This window comes from Octopus sinensis, linkage group LG4 (assembly GCF_006345805.1).
Source record: "Octopus sinensis linkage group LG4, ASM634580v1, whole genome shotgun sequence".
In the NCBI taxonomy this organism is placed as follows: Eukaryota; Metazoa; Mollusca; class Cephalopoda; order Octopoda; family Octopodidae; genus Octopus; species Octopus sinensis.
The window spans coordinates 109744870-109760156 of NC_043000.1; the positions used below are offsets into that span (position 1 = coordinate 109744870).

General features: G+C 38.2%; 1 protein-coding gene across 5 annotated transcripts in view; it reads left to right on the top strand.

Moving 5' to 3' along the window:
- Window positions 1-15287, top strand: part of LOC115211014 (rho GTPase-activating protein 18) — a 171113-nt gene that overhangs the window by 82619 nt on the left and 73207 nt on the right. The window lies entirely within an intron of this gene.

Sequence of the window (15287 nt, forward strand, 5' to 3'; positions counted from 1 at the left end):
GGGTAGATGTTTTCTACTCTAGCCTCAGGCCAACCAATGCCTTTGGTGTGAATTTGGTAAACAGAAACTGCAAGAAGCCTTATATATATACGTATATAAGTGTGTGTGTGCATTTGTGTCTGTCCCCTACTGCTGCTTCACAACTGGTGTTGGTCCATTTATGTCCCTGTAACTTAGCAGTTCAGCAGAAGAAACCGATAGAATAAGTGTGAGACTTAAAAAAGAAAAACTAAATACTGGGGTGAATTCATTCAATTAAAATTTCTTCAAGGCAGTGCCCCAGCATGGCCGCAATCCAATGACTGAAGTCAGTAAAAGATAAAAGACACACGCACACACAAATCACCACCCCCATCACCATACGGATAACAGATACTGTCCTAAATTGGAAAGGCTCTAAATTTTAACACCTAAGGCACTTTTACCTTTTTCTTTGTTTTTTATTCTCTTCTTTTTTCTTTCTTTTGTATCTGATAAACTCACCAGACCCAGTTTAATCTAATATTCATTTCTTTATTGCCCACAGGGGGCTAAACATAGAGGGGACAAACAAGGACAGCCAAAGGGATTAAGTCGATTGCATCGACCCCAGTGTGTAACTGGTACTTATTTAATTGACCCAGAAAGGAGGAAATTCAAAGTTAACCTCGGCGGAATTTGAACTCAAAACGGCAGATGAAATACTGCTAAGCATTTCGCCCAGTGTGCTAATGATTCTGCCAGCTCACTGCCCTTATTCAATCTAATATTCACTTCTACTCTAAGCACAAGGTCTGAAATTTTGGGAGAGGGGGGGTCAGTCAATTAAATCAACCCCAGTACACAACTGGTACTTAATTTATCAAGCCCGAAAGGATGAAAGGCAAAGTTGGTCTCGGCAGAATTTGAACTCAGAACATAAAGACAGACAAAATACCACTAAGCATTTCGCCCGGCGTGCTAACGATTCTGCCATCTTGCAGCCCTTATTCAATCTAATATTGTTTGGAAAAGTTTTTAAACCTGAGAAGATAATTTCCTTCTTTTTGCAGCAGTCGCAATGTTTGTTGAAGTAATTGCTTAATTACTCATGTAATTACACAGGGTATTTATTTAGTGTAATTATCAATGAAATTAAGCAACAATGTTAAGAGTTAAAGTTGTTTTTGTTAATTTGTTGTTTCATAATACAGACACTTAAGCTGCACGATGGAATTACCAAAATGCTTATTGACTTTCTCTATCTTTTATAGTTATTCAATATTTAATTGTGAATTAACATATACTTAGGAGATTAATGTCGTAAACCAAGACTTTAATTAAACCTTGCCAACACAATGGGCACAGGCTTGGATGTGTGGTTAAGACGTTTGCCTTGCAACCACATGGTTTTGGGGTTCAATCCCACAGTGCAGAAGCTTGGACAAGTGTCTTCTACTATATCCCTGGGTTAGTCAATGCCTTGTAAGTGAATTTGGTAGATGGAAACTGTGTGAAGCCTCTTGTACGCGTGTGTGTATGTGTCTTTGTGTTTGACCTTCATTTGACAACTGGTGTTGGTTTGTAGTCATCCTTCTGACTTCACTGTTCAGAAAAAGAGAATGAGAGAAGAAGCACCAAACTTCAATGGAAATAGAAATACGTTCTGAGAGTGATTTCTTTGATGAAATCCTTCAAAGTGGTGCTCCAGTATGACCACAGTCCAATAACTGAGTAAAAGATAAAAAGTAGTCTCTTTATTGCTATTATATTTATATGTATGTATGTATGTATGTATATATATATGTGTGTGTGTGTGTGTATATGTATATATATATATATGTGTGTGTATGTGTGTGTATATATATATTAATTATTTCAAGGATATAGATACCTCTTAAAGGGATGTCAGCATCCAGGTTCCTTGGTTTCATCCAGCGTATCATTGAAATACTAAAAGATATTAGCTTCATATTGATGGATGTGGGTATCTTACCATTGATGTATAAGAAAAGTTTCCATGTCCAATTGATTCAGATTAGAAGAATTAAATGAAAGATTCATAATGAATTAGAGTTAATTGAACATTTCGTCAGGGTCAGAACTTGATAGAAAAAGGAATTACATCACAATATGTTGATATGTCCTTGGTAGACTTAAATTCAGATGTGTGCACTTGTGCATTCTAATGTATTTTTTTTAAAAAAACCATTGCTTGTGTACGTGCAACTTTGTTTTAATTTATTTGTGTATGTGTTAATGTGTTGAAAAACAAAGGAGCCATTAGGTTGCCTAAACGATATTTTGATACAATTTATTGTAATTAAAAATATTTATTCTTAATTTTCGTGCATGTGAAGGCAACGAGCTGACGGAATTATTAGCACACCAGACCGAATGCTTATTAGCATTTTGTGTCTTTATGGTCTCGAGTTCAAATTCCATCAAAGTTGACTTTGTTCTTCATCCTTTTGGGGTTGATAAAATAAGGACCAGTCACATACTGGGGTTGATGTAATCAACTAGCACCCACCCCTACCCCTACCCCCACCCAAATTTTCAGGTATTGTGTCTAATATGTTACATATATGGATGTGTTGTTGTTTTTTCTTAGTCCACATTGACCGTGGCTGAGCTGAGCTAATAGTCCAGCTCAGTTGGTGGGGGGGGGGCATGGCTGTGTGATTTGAAGTGGTTCCAGGCTTGCCTCTGGGCCAAGTACCTCCTATCATAACCTCAGGTCATGTTTTAACTGGGCAAGGTTTATGTAATGGACACATTTCCTATTATATATTACAGAAACCTGATACGGATGTATTAAATGATCGCAAAATATCACTAATTGGCTTCACTTCATTATTACAACTTATACGACTTGATGCCAGTACAAACTAACTGGTCCAGGGGTCTGATTCCACTTCTGTGGAGACTAACAAGCGATTGGGAGTGGTTTGTTAGATTTGCCTCAAGTCAAAAACCCTGGTACCATGCACTGCTTCTTAGCACAACACAATATACACATCATCATCATCATCGTTTAATGTCCGCTTTCCATGCTGGCATAAGTTGGACGGTTTGACTGAGGACTGGCAAGACAGGAGGCTGCACCAGGCTCCAATCTGATCTGGCAAGGTTTCTACAGCTGGATGTCTTTACTAATGCCAACCACTCTGAGAGTGTAGTGGATGCTTTTTATGTGTCACAGCACGGGGAGGCTAGTCAGGTGACACTGGCATCGACCACGCTCAAATGGCGCTTTTTATGTGCCACCACATGGGAGCCAGTCAGGTGGCACTGGCATTGGTGGCACTTGAATGCTGCTTTTTATGTGCTAGTTAAATTAAGTTACAACAGGGTCAGATTTTCATGTTTTTATTATTGTATTTAAAAAATTTTTTGGCAATGTTGAATGTGCCTTTATGCCCAAGACATAAGTGTGTGTATGTGTAGCATCTTTTAAGTAGTGTTATTCTGCAGATATCCAGATCCAAACTGTAATTGATTGAAAGTGGTAATCCAGTGGGAATCGAACCTACGTCTCCTTTGTTATTACCTCAATGTAATTACCACAACACAATAAGCCATCTTACACTTTCAAATTAAATAATTAACTAAACTGTTTTGATCAAATAACACAGAATACATAATGAAAGGAAGGTGTAATATTACAAGGCCAATTTTCTGGTGCAGTATTTAATTGCAGAATCATAACAACTGCATACGTAAACACACGCACACATGCAATTATAGATTTACTGAAGAGAGATAAATAAAGGCATTAGTTTGAACACACACACACACACACGAACATATATATATATATATATATATAATATATATATATATATATATCTGCATGTATGGTCAGATTAGGGTTTAAGATGTCGCTGTAATTGCAATAAGATATTGAGAATGCAAAGGCGTGTTTGTTATCAGTAAATCAACATGACACAAACATGACAATGCATTTTTGATGATACAAATCTATACCAATAAACATTCTCTCTCTCCCTCTCTCCCTCTCCCCCTCCCTTTCTCTCCCTCTTGCTCTCTCTTGCTCTCTCTCACTCTCCCTCTCTCTCACTCTCCCTCTCCCTCCCTCTCTCTCTCCATCTCTCTCTCCTCTCATTTAGGTCACCCAAACCCATACAAATGAAAGAAAATACATGGCAGTCTGGTTTGCTGTGGCCATACCTGTGGTTCAATAATTGGTGGTACTCTGATTCTACCTAACGATTATAATATTATTATTTTTATCATTATGGTGGTAATCTGAGAGAATTGTTAGTACACCAGACAGAATGCCGACTGGCATTTGTTCCATCTTTGTGTTCTGAGTTCAAATTCTGCCAAAGTCGACTTTGCTTTTCATCCTTTTAGGGGTCAACAAAATAAGTACCAGTTGATCACTGAGCTTGATGTAATCAAATAGACCCCTCCCTCAAAATTGCTGGCCCTGTGCCTAAATTTGAAACCTTTATTATTAGGGTGACAAACTAGCACTTTTGGCAATGTTTAGCAGTATTTTTCTTGGCGTTACAATCTGCCCTCTGAAACCACCAAGGTTAACAATGCCATTCATCATTCCATCCTTGATGAAAATGAGAACCAGTTGAGAACTGGTGTTGATGCACTCAACTTTTCCCTTCAAAATTGCTGGCCTTGTACCAAAAATTACAAAGAATTATTATTTTGGTTTGTCTCAGGTCTGGTCTTATTCCAGGCAGGGATTATGTGGGTAACGGGTTACTACCTGTAACCTTAAGTATCTACAAGTTTTCAGCAGACTTTCAAGTACTTAGAACCTTCCTGATAATCGTCGCTGTCCCTAAGAGACAAACTTTTTGTAGGAACTCTACCAGGCATTCTATTTCAATCTCCTTTGGCCATTTGTCAACACCTTTGCTTACTCTTCCCAGTGCACCAATTATTATAAGCATGACCTCTATCATTCGCATGCACCAAATTCTTCCTATATCATTATTATTATTATTATTATTATTAGTAGTAGTAGTAGTAGTAGTAGTAGTATTAGCATTATTATTATTATTCTCCTAAATGGTTTATCTGTCTGTCACAGCTCAACTCCATCCCACAGCTTCGAGATACAACACTTTCCTCAACCCATGAACTGTTCCAAGTTGGTACCACACTCACTTTTGAGGCTCTATGGATTCTTTTTCACTTCCAATCCTAACCTTTGATATTTCCCAACTTTCTCGTCCTCTGTCTTAACAATATTTTGGTCATTTAGCTATGTTGATGCAGGTCCATTCTTTGGACTCCTTCAGTAGGAAAAAGATATCTGGTCAGTTATGTTACACTGTTGTTATTATTATTTTGTTTGCCTTTTGCTTTGCATTTGTACAAGTTGGTTCCAAGTGTCATCCAGAGGCCTCAAGAGAAAACAAGTTAGAAGTTCATGTTGGCATTATGCCTAGGGTGCCATATATTTGGTTCTGTACATAGTGTTGTTCTAGAGAATGTTTAAGAAACTATAAGAAAATTATGTTTGTTTTAAAATTTGAGATTACATAGACAGTATTTTACATAGGATATGGGCAGTTCCCATGAGCACTATCTTTTGAATTTCTGCCATTTTGGGGTTTCCTGGTATCTGAGCTAGGTAGCAATCAGCCCTTTTTGCTATCATTCCTAGGGCACCTATGACAACTGGTATTGTTTTAGTCTTCAGGTTCCACATTTTGCTGATTTCTATTTCAAGATCTTTATACTTGCTCAGTTTTTGGTAGGCTATTATTATTATCATTATTATTATCATCATCATCATCACTATCACTGCCACCACCATCATCATTATCATCATCAAGGCAGTGAACTTGCAGAATCGTTAGTACACTGGGTGAAATACTTAGCGATATTTCATCTGTCCTTACGTTCTGAATTCAAATTCCGCCGAGGTCATCTTTGCCTTTCATCCTTTCGAGGTTGATAAATTAAGTACCAGTTGTGAACTGGGGTCGATGTAATCAACTAGCTCCCCTCCCCCAAAATTTCAGGCCTTGTGCCTATAGTAGAAAGGATTATTATTATTATCAAAATCATCATTGTCCTCAAATTACATTTTGGTATCCATTGCAACTAGATGCAGCTTTGTTATTCTTAAACTTTTTTTTTTGTATCTTTCCTTCAAACACTCATCCATCAAAATTGACGGGATTGACCATCATCATCATCATCGTTGTTGTTATTGTCATTGTCATTAAAATACTCAACTTATAAAATACTTTCTCAAGTAGTGCTGTCTACTTTTTCATAGTAGTTATTCTTTGCAATAATGAAGGAAATAGCTAACGACTTCCTTAGCAAAAATAATAAAAACAGTGGCACCACCACCACCACAACAACAAAGTAAGTAATAACATAAAATTAACAAAAACAAAACAAAGACAAGTCCCTGGAGGAGAGAGAACTGAAGTAGCAGGAGGCTGTTTCACCTCTGATACTCTGCAGTGAAGTAATTTTGCACAAGAACTTCATTACAAAAGAAGAAAAGAGAAATCTTGATTCCGGTCTGTCTTGGGTTTTGCCAAAGATTTTAATCATGAAAAAAAATGAGTTGAAGTAGGATGTGTGTCATGGGGCATGTAATAAATATAGAACAGTCTGCAACAGACGCAAAAAGAGAGAGAAATGGATAAATAGGCAAAATGAATAAATAGACATTGGTGGGAAAATGAATAGGTGCAGGCATGGCTGTGTGGTTATGAAGGTTGCTTTTGCAGCCGTGTGAGTTTGGGTTCAGTCCCACCACATGGCACCTTGTGTAAATGACTTTTACTATAGCCCCTGGCTGACCAATGTCTTGTGAGTAGATTTGATTGGCAGAAACTGAAAGAAGCCCATCATACATATATATACACACACACACACACACACATGCAACAGGTTTCTGTGAGAAACATTTCTGGTCCTGGGGAACTATTAGCTTGCTTGTAAATTGAAGGTTGGCAACAGGAAGGGTATCCGGCTGTAGAAAATCTGCCACAACAGATTTCATCTGATCCATGCAAGCATGGAAAAAATCGATGTTAAATGATGGTGATGACGATGGATCCTGCTACTAAGGTATACTAAGTGAAGTCATTGTCTTGGCCGATGACAGTACCACCTGATTGGCACCTGTGCTGGTAAAAAGCACCATTCAAGCATGGTCGATGCCAGTACCACCTGACTGGCCCGCTTGCCTGTGGCATGTAAAAAGCACCCACTACACTCTCAAAGTGGTTGGCATTAGAAAGGGCATCCAGCTGGCTGTAGAAACTTTGCCAGTTCAGATTGGAACCTGGTGCAGCCTTCTGGGTTGCCAGCCCTAAGTCAAACCGTCCAACCCATACCATTATGGAAAGCGGATGTTAAACGACGATGATGATGATGGAGTGAGCTGATGATATTGATATTTTCACTCATTGTGAAGATAGTAAAGAATGAGCAGGTAAGAAAGGGTGTGTGTGTGAATGAGAGAGAGAGAGAGAGAGAGAGATGTCTTGTAGATTCTGTTACCTTCAATTTAACAATATGTAACAAGCATACCTTCCACCCTATTAGTCCATTAGAGGGATTTTTCTTGACCCCCCCCCTCGGAACTCATAAGGTTGATTACCTGGTTTCTATGGGTTTAAGTGACTAACAACACAATATTCTCCCTCAATGTGACATTAGTCCACTGCAGGGTTCAAGGCCAACAATTTTGAGGGGAAGGGACAAGTTGATTACACTGATCCTGGTACTTGACTGGTTTGTTTTTGTTTTGTTTTGTTTTGTTTTTTTGTTGTTGACCTCAAAGTGTTGTAAGGCAAAGGGAACACTGATGGGATTTGAACTCAGAACATAAAGAACCAGAAGAAATATCACTAAGCATTTTGACCGACATTACTAACAATTCTGCCAGCCTTAGATTGAGCGTTTATTGTGTGCTGAATTCTTGATCCTTCCAATTCACAGTACTCTGGACAGACTGTCATAAAAAACAAGAAGAAGAAAAAATGTTGATGATGATGACAACAGCTATTTGGTTATGACATTCATCATCATCATCTTTTAATGTCCACCTTCCATGTTGGCATGGGTTGAACGGTTTGACTGAGGATTGGCAAACCAGGAGGCTGCACCAGACCCCAATCTGTCCTGGCAAGGTTTCTACAGGTGGATGCCCTTCCTAATGCCAACCACTCCGAGAGTGTAGTGGGTGCTTTTTACCTGCTTCCGCCACGGGTGCCAGCTTGGTGGCACTGGCATCAGCTACGACAACAATTTCACTTGACTCAACAGATCTTCTCAAACACAGCATGTTGCCCAACATTGTATCTATATTTTTATATAAACTAAACGGTCAAGTGTGTGGTAAGAATCACTGACAGATAAAGTATATTTAGAGCACCCTCTATGATTCCCACAAGAATAGAAAAGTGCCAGACTTAAGAAAGTACTTCAGAATATCTAAAGTGACGGAACCAACTCATCAAAGAAAACCTTAAATATTTTTCATCCTCTTGAGTTCTTTACTTGTTGAATACTTCTATCTTGTAATATTCCCTCCTTCTCTTAAGCATCATATATCAAGGACTACATTGTACTATGTGTCCTTCTTCATTTAAGATGGTAGAGTATAATTTCTGGATGATTCAGTTGCTATTTCTGATAATTCATGTTGACCACCACCACATGCACCCACCCAGCCCCACCCCATCCCACCCCATATAGAGATCCCTACTTTAGCACATCAAACATTATTGCTTGAGGAATGTATCACCAGTGAAACCTCAAACTCTAATAATAATGATGATGATTTCAAATTTTAGCACAAGGCCAGCAAGTTTGGGAAAAATGGGTAAGTCAATTACATCAACTGCAATGGTCAACTGGTCAATAATTATCATAACAATAAAGACAATAATAAAGTTTCCTATTTCGGCCCGAGAGCAGCAATTTTGAGGGGTGGGGATTAGTTGATACCATCAACCCTAGTACATGACTGGTACTTTATTTTATTGATCCTGAAAAGATGAAAGGTCCATCTTTAGTTTTTTTCATATGAATTTTTTTTTTAACTTGAAAAATTGCAGCATAGTAAATGGTATGCTATACAAGCTCATCTGATTATTATAGTATCTGAACATGAAACTTACAGTAGGTCATGTTTAAATCCTGTGTTTATTAAATGATTTTTATCTCTTACTGTATGGAGTACTTTTCTTGTTGATCCTACCAATTGCAGAACAGTACATGATATCTATCTATCTATCTCAGTGGTTAGAGCGTCGAGCTTAAGTTTGTGAGGTTGTGAGTTCGAATACCAGACTGGGGTGTGTGTTGTGTTCTTGAGCAAGACACTTTATTTCACATTACTCCAGTTCACTCAGCTGTAGAAATGAGTTGTGACATCACAGGTGCCAAGCTGTATTGGCCCTTGCCTTTCCCTTGGATAACACTGGTGGCAAGGAAAAGGGAGGCTGGTATGCATGGGCAACTGCTGGTCTTCCATAAACAAACTTGCCCGGACTTATGCCTGGGAGGGTAACTTTCTAGGTGCAATCCCATGGTCAGTTATGACCAAAGGCAGTCTCATCTCAGCATATATATATATAATATATATATATATATATATATATATATATATATACTCTTCAGTGAAAAGCAGCTAAATTATCACAAAAACTGTTACTCAGAGTCTTATGTTCCCATTCTTCTGACAGTTTTGTTTAGAATGGAACAGAAACAAGGTTATAAGCAAACATATACAGTAAGTTTAATGGTTTTGTTTCATTAGTCCTTTCAACTAATGGCCTTTACAATGACCGGTAGCATGCAATGAACAATTATCGGTATAAAATCATCTTATTATAAAATTGAAGAAAACCTTAAATCAAAGAGTTTATAAATACATAGGGTAAATAATTACATGTAAAATATATATATATATATATATATATAGATATATACATACATACACACACATATATACATATATTTACTAATAATTCTCTTTAAATCATCATCATGTTCATCATCGTTTAACATCCGCTTTCCATGCTAGCATGGGTTGGATGATTTGACTGAGCACTGGCGAACCAGATGGCTGCACCAGAACAGATTGGGGCCTGGTGCAGCCATTTGGTTTGCCAGTCGTCAGTCAAATCGTCCAACCCATGCTAGCATGGAAGGCAGACATTAAACGATGATGATTCAAGCTGAATTATTAGTGAAGGATTATCAGTCCAGGCAAAATACTTTATAAGCTGACTGTTTGTACACCAGGCTGACAATATTGTTTGGATTAGTAAAGAACTCTGCATATTCTTGTGGCAGGGTCCAAGGTTATGGTTCATCACCACTCTATACTGTAACCTGAAATGACTCTGACGAAAGTGGCATTAACTTTTTAAGTCATTCAATTTTTTCCAACCAGCCACTGGACCAATTGAGTAAACCTATCAATAATGAACCTGTAATGGTTTCTAGAAAGAGCTGTTACTCAAATTTACTGCTATAAAGAAAATTATGTAACAACCATTATTTATACCTTGTTTTATATTACACACTCACATACATAGGCGCAAGAGTGGCTGTGTGGTAAGTAGCTTGCTTACCAGCCACATGGTTCCAGGTTCAGTCCCACTGTGTGGCACCTTGGGCAAGTGTCTTCTACTATAGTCTTGGGCCAACCAAAACCTTATGAGTGGATTTGGTAGACAGAAACTGAAAGAAGCTCATTGTATATATATATATATATATATACATATATATATATATATATGTATGTGTGTGTATATGTGTCTGTGTTTGTCCCACCAACATCACTTGACAGCTGATGCTGGTGTGTTTACATCCCTGTAACTTAGCAGTTCAGCAAAAGAGACCAATAGAATAAGTACTAGGCTTACAAAGAATAAGTCCTGGGGTCGATTTGCTCAACTAAAGGCGGTGCTCCAGCATGGCCGCATTCAAATGATTGAAAGTAAAAGAGTATATGATGGACTTCCACACAGTTTCCATTTACCAAATTCACACTCATGAGGCTTAGTTCAACCCAGAGCTACAGTAAAAGACACTTATCCAAGGGTGCTGTACAGTAGAACTGAACCCAAGACCACATGGTTGGGAAGCAAGTTTCTTAACCACACAGCCACGCCTGTCCCTCTAGACATTACTACAATAGGATTGTGTGTGTGTGTGGTAATGAAAGAAAGAAAAAACAAAATAATTATCGAGATAATTGTTTAAACAAAGCAAATACATTAAATAAATGAAAGCAAAGAAACTGTCCTTTGATTCCTCAGTCATTTTTAATGTCAGCCAGGAAAAGAGAAAAATCAAAAGAATCCAAACTGCTTTGAATATAGAAACCTCAATGGTTTCTGTTTGGTTTAGATTGTGTTTCTAGGAGCTGGAACAATGGACTCTGTCTCCTGTTGAAACTCAACAAACATGCCCTGTTTTAATAAATGGGGTTTCATTGAACTGTGATGGACAGATACGAACTTGATTTGACCTGCACTTATGTAATTAGGCATAAAACAAAGGAACGTATATTCATAAAGGGGGTAGAGAAGACAGGGTGGGGAAGACAGGTAGCTTATGGTCATGTGGTGGTGGGTTTGATTCCTGGGCTAGGTGGTACATTGTATCCTTCAGCAAGGCACTTCATTTCTCAGTATACACTACTGAAATGAGTACCACCAAAGTGCTAGTGCAGCCCATTCCAGGTGTCACATCCATCGTGTGTGTGTCCCTTTCTTTCTCGGGTGCATGAGCACTTTCTCTCACATATACATTTCCTTGGCAGTTTCCATCAAGCAAATTCGCTCACGAGGTTTGTAATAGTAGATGCTTGACCAAGGTGCCACACAATGGGACTGAACCTGAAACCACATGATTGGGAAGCGGACTTCTTACCTACATAGCCATGCCTGTGCCTATAATCATGTCTAAACAGGCTTCTTTCAGTTTCTATTTGCTAAATAAAACATTCTTCAATTACACAGTGCTACTACTGTTTACAATGGTGACTACTGCTCATGGTACCTATTTAATGGTTTGTGATCTGGGCCTCTTAGATTTAAGTGTTTTTAGAAAGGGATATGCTGTCATACTACAAATGCAATACAGGCTGTTATAATATTGTAGACCTAGCCAACCCACACCAGCATGGAAAATAAACATTAAAATGGTGGTGGTGGTGGAGGTGATGATCATGGTTCTTTTATTAAACCAGAGTTTATTATGGTGTTTGTTTTTTGCTTCAGGAAGAACTTACAACTTACCATTTACCATTGTCTGAGAATTCTTTGATGATTAATCACTAATCATCAATCAACTCAATTTGTACCACTCGACCTTTACTTGTTTAATTTCTTGAAAACCTCTTCTGACCTCACTTCAGTTTTTTCTTCTTTTTGTCTTATTGTCTTAGATTTTCTTCTCACACACACCCTCTCTACCTGCCTCCTATTCAGGAACAAAAAAAAAAGCCTCTCTTCTGGCTTTGATTCTTTGAGGTGGTCTCTAAAGAAATATTACAACAATGAAATTGTTTTTTTAAGGAACATTACTTTGAAAAGTTCGTCAAATATGACCAAATTGTTAAGAAGGTTACTTAGCCATCACAATGCTGTGTGTTTAAGTCAAGTGCCAGATGTTATCTTGAGCAAATGTCCGTTTCTGTAACTTCAGGTCACTTCATGTCTTGTGAGAGGTTTAGAGGTAGGAGTAAAATTGTATAAGAAGCCATTCGGGTGGATTCTCCCTTGTTGCACGCTGCGTCATGCTGTGTCTGAGAATTATGTTAAGGATATGCACTGGTGTAGCTCTATGGTAAGAATCTTGCTTCCCATCCACATGGAATCAGATTCAGCCCTACTGAGTGACACCTTGGGCAAGTGTCTTCTACTATAGCCCCAGGTTCACCAAAGCCTTGTGAGTGGATTTGGTAGATGGAAACTAAAAGAAGCTAAAAGAAATCCATTGTCTGTGCATGTGTGTGTTTGCCCCCACTACTAACCATCATTTGGCCATATTTGTTGGTTTGTTTATGTCCCCATAACTTAGCAGTTTGGTTAAAGAGATTGATAGGATTAAAACAAAAATTAAGTAGGGGTCAATGCATTCCACACAGTTTCCATCTACTAAATTCATTCATTCACAAAACATTGGTTGACCCAGGGCTGTAAGTAGATTCTTATCCAAGGTGTCACACTCTGGAACTGAACCTGAAATCACGTGATTGCAAATCACTTTCTTAATCGTTTATCTTAGTTTATAACTTTCTCCTCTGATTTTTTTCTCTCTCCAATATTGTTTATTTTTAACATTCTAATACCATCCAGTTTCTCTTCATCTTCATTTTATCTTCTTCTATCTCCAACATTTTACCAATTCTTTATCTATTAGCTTTTCTAAAATCATTTCATTTTTTTTTTCCTTTTCTTTCCTATCTTTTCTCTTTTTCTATTCTTTTTTCTTCATTTCATTGTTTCATTCTCTCAGCTTGATTTTGTTGACTCTTTCCTTACCAGATTTCAGTTAAAATTACTTTTAAAAATAATGAAGAATTCAATAAAACGGTTTTGTCATGATTAAGCTGATGTATGGAACTTAAAACTAGCAGCAAATTTCAATGGAATGTTTTAGTCTAAATCACTTTAAAAGAACCAGTTTGTTTCAAAGAAGCAGAGACAGTCTTGGGTGGTTTGGTATGAAAAGGGTTGAGAAAAGACTAAACAAATTATTTATTTATCAGGTCATCTCTGGGTTGCCTTTTCACAACAACCATCGGAAGTTGGGGAAGAGGTGGAGGAGGAGGAAGTGATGGTGGGGGTGCGAGATTTAGGGAATTAATTTCTACCAAATGGGTCAATAGTTATTATGAGGGAGCAGAGAGGAAGTTGTTTCTAATTCCTGACATTTTGGGTCGGTCATCCATCATGGTACAACACTGGCCAACACAGAGTTACATTGGTCTCTTATGAGAGAATAAAAGCACACGCACACATATATTTATGTGTGTGTGTATCAGGTGTGAGGTGCATGTGTTGTGTGTTGTGCCTTGTATGTGTACTGTCCTGTGTATAGTATGTATGTGTGTGTGTTGTATGCTGTATCTGACTCTGTGTGTGTGCATTGCTTCTCTTGTACACTTTATTTATATTTACTCCCCATGTCTACCAGAAATTGAATACAAAACAGGATCAAAACTGCAGGGTACCATTCCTTAAATTTCTGTACAAAACATATTCTTGAATTTTAGTTACAAGAAGCTGTGGTTGCTTTATAGTTTTTGAGATGGCGTTTTACTTGAGTCAAGAAAATGCTGTAAGCCTCACGTTTTAAACTTATTCGTAGTTGCGATATTTAATATTTTTGTCTGGATAGTCTTTGCAGATATGGTACATGCTATATACGCTCAGGCTAACACCCCCACCTCTCTCTCTCTCTTAAGAAAGCAGTACAGATAAATATTTGTACATATTTATATAATGTGCAGGAGTGGCTGTGTGGTAAGTAGCTTGCTAACCAACCACATGGTTCTGGGTTCAGTCCCACTGCGTGGCATCTTGGGCAAGTGTCTTCTGCTATAGCCCCGGGCCGACCAATGCCTTGTGAGTGGATTTGGTAGACGGAAACTGAAAGAAGCCTGTCGTATATATGTATATATATGTGTGTGTATGTGTTTGTGTGTCCGTGTTTGTCCCCCTAGCATTGCTTGACAACCGATGCTGGTGTGTTTACGTCCCCGTCACTTAGCGGTTCGGCAAAAGAGACCGATAGAATAAGTACTGGGCTTACAAAGAATAAGTCCCGGGGTCGATTTGCTCAACTAAAGGCAGTGCTCCAGCATGGCCACAGTCAAATGACTGAAACAAGTAAAAGAGTAAAAAGAGTAAAGAGTGTGTGTGTGTGTGTGTGTGTGAATGTGGTTGACTTTATAGCACAACAGTTCTTGGGTATTTTCTCTCAAACATGGCACTATATCCAGCCAGTCCCCGTCTCCCTTAAAATGTATTCTTTAGAAAGGTTTGGTTTGTGGGGCCTCTGTCAGCAAAAATTAGTTTTAAAAATTGTGTGTGTATGTGTGTGTGTGTTAGATATGGTGCTGTACCCTGAAAAGAATTAGTATTTGGGGGTGTGGGTTTCTTCTTTGGAGAAGAAATCTTCCAACCCTTCCCCAACAAATGACCCCTTATCTAAACCATTCCAATCTCTTATTCTCTCTCAAAGCTCACAATCCTAATCATCCTCTTCTATTAACATTTTCGTTTCTTTCCCCTCTTCTTCTTCTTCCTAACCATTCCTTAGCCTCACATGTTCTT